The following is an 11,202-nucleotide window of genomic DNA, read 5'->3' on the forward strand; positions in this document are numbered from 1 at the left end:
TATATATATATATATATATAGGTTATATATATATATAATAAGAAATAAGAATAATACAAAATGTCAAATGTATTGGTAAATGCTGAATGAATGTTCTTAATGAAAATGCATTTGGTAATTGTTTATTTGAATGAACTGATAATATTGGCTAAATGTATTAATGTTAAACTATAGTTTATGGTATTATTATAGCCTATGTATTTATGTTGATGTTGAAACATTTCCTTTCATACCCTTTCAGGTTTATAACCTGCTATTGTGATTTGTCAACCAAATAAATGACAAACAAAGGTCAAAGAAGTCACAGAGTTATATCCTTCCTTTATCACGTTGCCTGAGCCCTTCAAGTGGGGAAATTAAGAACAAACTTGACACAGAGTGAGATCAACAGTCTTGATCTGCACCGTCTCTGAGAAATGAGGAGGGGGTGGACAGGTCAATCCGGCAAACATTGACCCCCCTCTCCCTGCTCCAAGTCAGAATTTGACACCCCTAATGTAAACCAGTGGAAATTGATCCTGGTAAGCGAGGTCTGATAAATATCAGAGTGGGATAAAACGTGTGTCAAAAACGGTACACGGTGAATGAAATTGGACTGAAAATAAAGATGTTTGAGTGGTATAATTATAAAAAGGATGTAGAAATGTTTTTTCGATTTTTTAGGATCAGAGTGTGGTTTGCAGTATGTATTTTTTATCCAAGTGTGATTTAAAATGTTTTATTTTTATCCAGGTAGTGGAAAGCAGTAAGCAGAAGACATGATCTATATTTAGCATATTATACTAGCTAATTGGTGATAGTTAATCTCTATCAGAGTGTGGATTGTTGTAGAATATGATAAATATAGCTCTTAGAACATACTGTGGAACTGTCCCCAAAAGATATTAAGTGCAAAAAGTGATAAAGGTTTTTTCAAGTTACAGGAAAACAGATCTTGGATACAGAGAATAGGTACTTTGCAATAGATAGTCAGTTAATTAAAGTAAGCTTTACTATGGGTAAAATGACTGTAATACACTTTTAGTCTATAAAAGTTAATGATTAATCATAGAGACAATAACCATACTGGGAACATGATGTAATTAAAGACTGGGCTCAGGATAGTGTGTGGGTGAGGGGACTCGGAATGTGACCACTGAGACAATGGGAGGTCAACAGACACTCTATTTACAGGGTGTTGGCCAAAAGGTTTAAACAAAGGATGGAGCATATCATGTAGATGTTATCTAGCTGTCTTGTGACACAGACCGACAGCTGGTCAGAGAAGGTTTTAAGGAGGAACTATCTTTAAGTAACTTAGAAGTATTTTTACTGGTTTAATATACTTACATTAATGTGAAACAACCTGCAAGTATTACTGTTGGACTGTATAAAGGCTGGTGAATGGGAGGATATGAAACAATGTTGTATATAGGAGAATAATCATTGAAGTATACAATTAAGCATTGGTTGAATCAAGTTGGACATATTTTAAATGATAACTAAGTATAACTGTTAGTAGCTATTTAACTTAAGCTAAAAGGAATGATTACAATGCTATAAAACTAGGCTGATGAGACAAACAGTGATTCTCATCTAGAACCAAATGCTTTTGAGACAAAAATAGAATGTATGTGTTTAGGGAATTAAGCAGAATTCAACAATGAATGTTTTGAGGCTTAATACCAAAAGTATTAAGTCTATTTTTTAGTTATATCCATTTGATTTGAAACAATGAAAAATGAAGTAGTTGGACTAAGTCCAACCTCCTTTGAGATTTGAACTATGAAGGCTGGTGATTGGATGAGACCAAATGCGTGATGTCACTGATGACCTCACGTTGAGAGGTTTCAGCTCATTGATAAAAGGGGGGTGTGGGAAACACACGACAGACAGAACACACACCACCCCCACTGGAAGAGGATGGCGAACGGGAACAGAGGAACTGCTTGAAGCTGAGAACGAGAAAACGAATCTCTTTGTCCCTAGGGGAAGCCAGATCATCAACACCAGAAGACCATTCTTTTTAATGGTATTCGATTAGTCTAGTATTAATGACAAGCGGCATAGTGCTTGAATTCATTGATATTATTGCACATTCCATTTTTAATTGAACCAGACGATTCTTGTTCACTGTTGGACTTTGAAATAAAAACAGATCTGAACATTAGAAACCTCTCTCCTCCTCATTGATGCTTTTTCCTCTGCCGTCCTACAGACCGTGTTGGTCTTATCAGTAATAGGTTTTAGGGTCGGACAAGAACACAACGCAGAGTAGCTTAGATATATGGTTTTTAAGGTAAAACCCCTATTTCCTTTTACGATATGTGTGTGAGAGCAAGAGAGAGAGAGAGATAGTTCTCCAACTTGTGTGAGTTGCAGTGATCTCCTGGTTGTTCCCCACCTAGGTTATCTAACTATTGCGCTGCTGCAACTAGAAACACTGTCCTGGCCTGCTTCTAAGTTCAGTGGCCTGACTGCAAAAAATTAAATAAAAATATATTTTTTTTAAATCATCTGGCGACTCCCCCCCCACCCCGCGGCGGCTCGCGACCCCGATTTTGGGAACCCCTGCACTAGTTGACTGTGAGCTGCTTCCCTGTGTAACAGCCTTTAATCTATACTAATAATATTTCATTTAATAAATGACTAAATGAAATATCAGTGAACTGGTTCAGATCATACCTATCTAATAGAGAACAGGTGTGCAAAGTAGGAGAGGCTCTATCAACCGTCAGGGAAGTTACTTGTAGAGTACCACAGGGTTCCATTTTGGGTCCTTTATTATTCTTAGTTTATATTAATGACATGCCAGCAGTAGTATCCTGTAGGACAATGATTTATGCAGACGACTCCACCTTATTTGTATCAGGAAAAGACTCAAACAACATCGAGGTAACTCTCAGTAGAGAACTGACCGTACTTAACACTTTCCATGCCAGACCCAATGATAGTCGGGTTAACTCGCTGAACGTTCGGCGCCAGACCAGAGTATAGTCGTGTTTTGGTCGTTATTTCTTTTATTCGCTATTTCCATTGATTATCCATCCAGGGAGCCTGATGTTATCATTGGGAATGGGTCTGAGATCGCAAACGTCAAATACCGCCGCCTGCCGGCTTGCGGCCGGTATTGCACATCCTTTGAAACGATCTGGCTTGGGCTGTGCGTCGATCTAAAAAGTAGGGCCGGGTTTTCCTTGTCGGGCAGGACAAGCGTTTATAACGCATGGATTGAGGAGAATCAAGCACTCCCGATTTATGTTCTTTAGTGGATTATGTTGGCAACACGATCGACATCAATACATGGAATGGCGATCAGATAATTGGAATATTCTTTTTGGAGTACATCCTAGTCAAGGTAAGGGCTATATGTTATCAATCTTGCATTGATCCAAGAATCCATTCACTGTGATCCGAGCGTATGTGTGTAATGTGTGCGTGTAACGTATTCGGTTGGTGACGATCAAAGCATAGAAAAACGACCCCCCCCCCCCCCCCCCCCACCCTTTCACATTTTGAGTGAAATGCATGTATTGCTGCATAGCGTCGTTTTTTGGGATTAGACAGGATTACTCTAAAACTATACTCATATTCACCACGGTATAAAACGGGAATGTATGGATGAAAAAATTATTTATTTTTCACAAATTGGACGATAGATACTCTATGTCAAATGGGCAATAGTATTATATCCATAGCTATGATATATATAGTTTGAGCCCTGCAATCACAGACACGTATTTGTATACTTTAAAGCGTTGGCCTTTCAACAGTAACAGTAAACAGCGCCCTCTGGCGCTGAAAGTGTTAAGGACTGGCTGATAGATAACAAACTCTCATTGCATTTAGGAAAGACAGTCTATTTTATTTGGAACTAAAAGAAAGCTCATGAAAAGGAAAACGATCACAGTAGAGTGTGAAGGGAATATCATAGAATCCAAAACAAGTGTGAAATATCTAGGAATCACTCTTGACCAGTCTGTCTCCGGAGAAGAAATTGCAGTGACAGTCCTATCCAAAGTCTTAAATAAACTCACATTTCTATATCGATGCACACGTGATCTATACCTAAAAGTAAGAAAATGATTAGTTGCATCTCTAAGTGTAATTTTGATTATGCTTGTTCTGCATGGTATAGCGGTCTTTCCAGAAAGCTCAAAAATAAACTGCAGGTTGCACAGAACAATGTGTTAAATTCCCCTCTCAAGACACATATACGGCCGATAGAAAGAGAAGAAGTAGGAGTATTACCAGTAGATAAAAGCGTAAAACAACTCCAGCTAAACCACATGTATAACACTGTTAACGCCAGGGCCCCTGAATATATGAAAGGTCATGTGGTTATGGTAAGAGAGCTACACGATGATAACACCAGAGCTAGCATTGTGTCTGCAGTGTTCCTAAAGCTCCCAGTGAGCAAAAGACGTCTTTTCAACCAAGCGTTTTTGCATAGCTCTCATATAACCGAGCCAAATCGTGTTTTTTTGTAGACGTATTTTAAACTATGCACTAAGTATATTATTTCAATGCATTAACATCTCCCAATATGAAAAATATGAACCACAGACGTCCTGTAAACGCACCTACAAATATATGAGCATGATATTTTCGAAGATTTTATGTGACGTCTATCCATCACTCGCATTTAGCCCAGGATAATCTTGTCTAAGCTTAGACGTATTTTAAACTATGCACTAAGTATATTATTTCAATGCATTAACATCTCCCAATATGAAAAATATGAACCACAGACGTCCTGTAAACGCACCTACAAATATATGAGCATGATATTTTCGAAGATTTTATGTATAACGTCTATCCATCACTCGCATTTAGCCCAGGATAATCTTGTCTAAGCTTAGACGTATTTTAAACTATGCACTAAGTATATTATTTCAATGCATTAACATCTCCCAATATGAAAAATATGAACCACAGACGTCCTGTAAACGCACCTACAAATATATGAGCATGATATTTTCGAAGATTTTATGTGACGTCTATCCATCACTCGCATTTAGCCCAGGATAATCTTGTCTAAGCTTAGACGTATTTTAAACTATGCACTAAGTATATTATTTCAATGCATTAACATCTCCCAATATGAAAAATATGCACATGCAGATGTGACCCAGATGTCCTGAGGGGCGTGAGTTTAGGGAGGCGAGTGTAATGGGGAAGCTGCCCTCTGAGCAATTTTACGTTGAATAGACGTTTAAAAGACCATGGTGAGTCTGCTGTGCAGATGGTTTGCCATTTGATCAGCAGGTGGCGCTGATAGTGCTGGGAAACCTGACTGATCACAATCCTGCCTGATTAAATAACATGTCTGACCGTTCTTCTGACTGTGTGTGTGTGTCTGTGTGTGTGTGTGTGTGTGTATGTGTGTCTATCCATAGCTCTCATTTAGCCCAGGAGAATCTTGTCTAAGCTTAGACGTCTACCAAACTTTCACTTTTAACCCCATTTTAGACATTGTTTAAACGTCTAAGCTTAGACGTCTACCAAACTTTCACTTTTCTGATTTTAGACGTCTATGTCATGACGTTGAAACAACGTCTAAGCTTAGACGTTCAAAACACGTCTAAGCTTAGACGTTCAAAACACATCTGGAATAGACGTCTACCAAACTTTCACCTTTCACCCCATTATAGACTGATTTTAGACGTCTATGTAAGCTTAGACGTTTAAAACACGTCTAGAATAGACGTCTACCAAACTTTCACTTTTCACCCCATTCTAGACTGATTTTAGACGTCTATGTCATGACGTTGAAACAACGTCTAAACATAGACGTTCAAAAAACGTCTAAGCTTAGACGTTCAAAACACGTCTGGAATAGACGTCTACCAAACTTTCACTTTTCACCCCATTCTAGACCGAATTTAGCCTAGCCTTGATTGACATTTTTTATTAACAGATTGCAGAATGGGTACAGTACAGCTCAATACACACAATTGTTAACCCTTTCACTGCCACACTACCAAACGGTTAACCCTTTCACTGCGACAATACACAGTATGTTAACCCTTTCACTGCATATATGTAGTAGCCTCAAGAATATGTGCATAATCTTGTGTAATTTTTGCAATTGTACATATCTAATTTAAATTATTAGAAGCATTATGGTAAACTTTATATTACCAGCTATACGTTAATATAATTAACCAAGTTCACATTGTGAGATGGAGAGTTCAGTGTTCTGATGGCCTGGGGGAAGAAGCTGAGCCGGAGTGTCTCTGTTCTCGTAGTGTGTGTACGGCGTTTGCCTGACCGCAGCAGCTTGAACAGGCTGTTGTTGGGGTGGTGGGGGGTGTTTAATTATTCTGCTGAGTGCAAATTTTTCTGGAGTGCCTTCCTGTCCTGTGCCGTGCTGTTTCCAAACCAGGCAGTGATGTTTCCAGTCAGAATGCTCTCTACAGCCCCGGAATAGAAGGAGTGGAGTATCTTCCCCGATACTCTGAACTTCCTTAACTGTCTCAGGTGATAGAGGCGCTGTTTAGCCTTTTTCACCACAGAATATATGTGTGTTGACCATGTCAGGTCCTCTGTGATGTGGACTCCCAGGTACTTGAAACTGCTCACCCTGCTCACCCTGTCCATGATAGCCCCGTTTATCCACAGTGGCGTGTGTGTCCCCTGCTGTATTCTCCTATTCTATTCTATTCAAAGACACGTGACCCCCCACAGGAACAAACAACCCCATATTCATACAGACGGGCACTGTTTGAAGACCAGTGAGCAAAGCACTGAGCTTCTTTGTTGTGTTCTATTTTTAAAACTTTTTTTTCTACTTTAATTTTTGTGCCTACATTTTGCTAGTAGGAACCAGATGTATATTGCCACACAATACACAAGACCCTCTTCTTGGACCTAGTAAGGTTTCGTCGATAATCCAATGTACAGTTACCCCCGCCCCACCCATCCACCTCCAATGTACAGTCCGCCTCCCCCACCTACCCAACCCCCCCCCCCCCCCCCCCCCCACCATGGGCGGAGTTTATGGGGGTGCAGGGGGTGCATTGCACCCCCTGGTGGCCGGGGGTGAAATTGCTTTTTTTCTTTTTTTTTTTTTAATCAAGATTATTTTTATTTTAATAAAATTATAATAATTGTGAGAAACAAATCTGAATTCTATTATGTTTTGTTTTACAATACATTCATTTTATAGTAGTAATCATGTCACATTATAAGGCGAACCTTCTGTAGTGTGGCAGTCAGGGGCGGACCTTCCTACAGGCGATATAGGCGGTCGCCTAGAGCGCCACCCAGAGGGGGGCGCCAAAAACAAAAACAAAACATTTTTTTTTTTTTTTTTTTTTTTTTTCCATTTTTTTTTTCTGTGTAGTTTTGGCGCCCCTCTCTATATCTGCAACCATTATTTTTACATAAAAAAAATTCTAACATAAGGGGAAATGAGCCAAAAATCTAAAACAGTCGGTCGGTCTGAGCCTCAGCTTTAGGTGTTCACAGTCAGAACATGCTAGAGCGCTGTGCATTGATGGGTATCGGTCAAGTGTTTATAGAATTGAGCATGGGAGGAAAGAAAGACTAACGTTAGAGAACTACGAAGAGGCAAGAGCCATAAAAAAAAAAAGTACAAAAAAAAGAATTACAAAAAAAAATAAAAAAATCTTTTCTTTTTGGGGGGGGGGGGGGGGGGGGGGCGGCGCAGTGGTGAATCTCGCCTAGGGCGCCAAATGTGCTAGGTCCGCCCCTGGTGGCAGTGAAAGGGTTAACGCGCGGCCAAGCACCACCATTCGCAGCAGCAGCAGCAGAATGCCCCGCGCGATAGTACATTGTAACCCTTGTACAAAGCCACTTATTCTGAGATGATAATTAATGTATCTGGATAAGTCAAGATAGACTGCGCTCACAAATTATAACTGGGTGCTGAAATCCCGTCGAGTATAATAGAAAAAGAAAGCAATACGCTTGGACCAGCACTCACAGATTTTGGTATATTAATTAGCCATTAAATATACCAAAATCTGTGAGTGCTGGTCCAAGCGTATTGCTTTCTTTTTCTATGTATCTGGATAACCAATGCACGGATTTTGTCAAGGCAGGTAGCGTTATTTCGGGAAAATTGATATCTATAGTCTGGTATATTTTTCGTCCACGAGAAATGGAGGCTGTAATAATTATTATTGCTCGAGAGTCTCTATGAATAATAATAATTAGAGCCTCCATTTTTCATGGACGAAAAATATACCAGACTATAGATATCAATTTCCCCGAAATAACGCTACCTGCCCCGACAGAATCCGTTCATTGGTTATCCAGATACAGATGAATTAGCATCTTAGAATAACAAATAACATGTAAAAGACAAACGCAACATCTTTTTCTTTTCTTTTCTCCAGCGCGACCAGCACATCTTTCGTTGGATTGGCATGTCTAATAATGCTGTTATTAGAAAATGTGAACTTTTGTTTGTACAGCCTTTGACAACCTACTGTATGCATACGTGTGCGCGGCTGTGCGCTTGGCAGAGTGTTGCACAGTATTTTGTTATTTTTGTATGTCATGTTTGGTACAGTAAAGTGGTCTAGTGGAGCAGCAATATACTTGTTGTGGTCTTTTTATTTTAGTATTTCCTTCTTTATCTTTGTCACTTTGTCAATGATTAAGAGTAAGTCAGTTAAAAATGATCCCCCGTAGTGCTGTGTGTGTGAGTGTGTGTGTGTGCTGCTGTACTACCTAAATAAAATAAAAAATTAGGGGTTAGGGCATTGTAAAAACGCTAAAATAATAAAATAAAGGTCAAAAAAATCCGTGCGCGCGGTATCGTTCGCCAAGCAGTCGCACCCCCTGGCGTCAAGTTCAAACTCCGCCTATGCCCTCCACCCCACCAACTACAATGTACAGTCTCTTCGTCAAATGGATATACTCTCTTATTTTTCTTTTTTTTTAAACTCTTTTTGTACCACAAACAGTACTGTATTTGTAAATCTGGTATGTCATAAATCCAACCCCCCCCCCCCAATCCCATTCAATCTATTTTGCTGCAGCTCAAATGTATTCCCTTGCCCCACTTTGCCTTTTATGTCTCTGTCTGTGTTTGCTGCCATTTTGGCCAGGTCTTGCTCGAAAAAGAGATCTTTGATCTCAAGTGACTACCTGGTAAAATAAAGGTAAAATAAAAAAATTTATGTGATTATTTTAAGTTTGCTTTTGTGTTTGTGTGTAAAACAATTTCTTTAATTGAATTAACTTAAACTAAAAGTAAATACAAACTAAATTAACAATGTAACTTACATTGTTAATTTAGTTTGTATTTACTTTTCTAGTTTAAGTTGATTCAATTAAAGAAATTGTAACTACTATTACATTTAAAACATTGTTTGTTTTTCAACCATATCTGTTGACAATATAATTTCTTTATATATTGAAGGCTACTGAATGCAGTGCTCCCTCTGTCCTGTGGAGGGCGGCAATACGCCTAGACGCGTAGTCCGCCGGAAACTTACAAGAAGAAGAAGAAGAAGAAGAAGAAGAAGAAGAAGAAGAAGAAGAAGAAGAAGAAGAAGAAGAGGTGGAAGTGTTTAGGCATCGTGCGTCACTTCCTGTTTCTTTTTGAATTCATTCTCCACGGGCATTTTGACCACGGATAATAGTTGCCTATTTCACGGACATTATTCCCCCAGAGAGTGTGAGTTGGAGTAGTTAGTTAGCTAGTTAGATGTTTAGGAACGTCAGTGATTCGCGGACTACAGCTAACTATCGTATTTCCAGTTATCATTAGCAGTTAGCAGAAGCTAGCTAGCGAGGAGCTAATAGCTAACGTATCTCTTAGCACACGAGCTGCCGACAGAGAAAGACACCGTTTCAAGTGAGTTGATTGATTGATTGAAAACTTTATTAACAGATTGCAGAATGGGTACAGTACAGTACAGCTCAATACATACAATTGTTAAGGGGATGCAGACCAGAGAGACTTTCGTCTTGTTTACATCAGGGTCCCCTGATGTAGCTGTTATAGCCAACAGCAAATTAGCATGTTCATAATTGATGTTTGATATGTTTATAAAACCAGTCAGGATAAGCTAATACCTGATTAAGCTACCAATGGTATCGTTTAATGTGAAATTGTATATTGTGCATTTAGAATAAACGTTTTAGTTGGTTAATTCAGCTACAAGCAGATGGGCCATTGGGGCCTATTCAATCTAAGCTGAAATGTTCTTCAAATATATAGTTATTGAGATATTTGTAGTATGTAAATGATGTATTTAGTCCAAGTGAACTGCTGATATGGACAAATGAGTGATTACTCTGCACATTTTGTGCAGGCTGTTTTTTTTTTTAGAAATACAAAGATAATTGTGCTGTGAGTAACCATCACCGTATGTATATATTCTCTCCCCACCGTGTGTATATTTCTCTCCCACCCACCCACCCCCTCCTAATGTACAGTCTCATCCCCATCATATGTAAATACACTCTGTCAAGATCTACGGGTAACAGTACTGTATATTTGCATATCATATATGTAACAAATGTAACAGTACTGTATGTCATGACATTCATTTCAGATATCCACATTGATGGTGATAGGAGTGTCCGGGACTGCACCAATAAAATGATGGACAGGTATTATTATATTATACTATGATTCTACTGTCACCATGTATGCATATGCTCACTACATGTATGTATTGCTCCATCTCCGGTACAGTACGGTACATGGGTGTAAAAAGTACCCAGAAATTATACTTAAGTGAAAGTATGGGTACTGTCTCAAAATCTGACTAAAGTAAAAGTCAAAGTATCTGGCTAAAAACACACTTGAGTAAAAGTTAAAAAGTCCTACTTTTAAATGTACTAAAAAGTAAAAGTAATTTTTTTTGGAAAGGAATAGACCAGGGGTCTCAAACTGATTCCATCATCGGCCAAGTTTTCATTTTAACTATACATTGCCAGGTGAGTTAGTTGAAGAGGTGAGCCAATTAGTGAAATCATCAGCTGGTGTTTAGGCAAGGCTGGAATGAAACCAAGCATACACTCTGCCCACAATGGAACGTGTTCTGTGACAGATAGACCATGCTGAAATGAAAGAACAGAGGACACTTTTTTTGCATTAAAATTATTTAATGCACTTCTCCATTGAAGGTAAACTAACATTCACATCACAGCATGAATAATATCACAAAGCAAGCCTAGTAATATACAATATTTCTGACACTGTGATTACGTTCCCGGAGGTCCATAGATGTCCCT

This window comes from Notolepis coatsorum (genome assembly GCF_963971535.1).
Source record: "Notolepis coatsorum genome assembly, chromosome: 11".
Taxonomy (NCBI): domain Eukaryota; kingdom Metazoa; phylum Chordata; class Actinopteri; order Aulopiformes; family Paralepididae; genus Notolepis; species Notolepis coatsorum.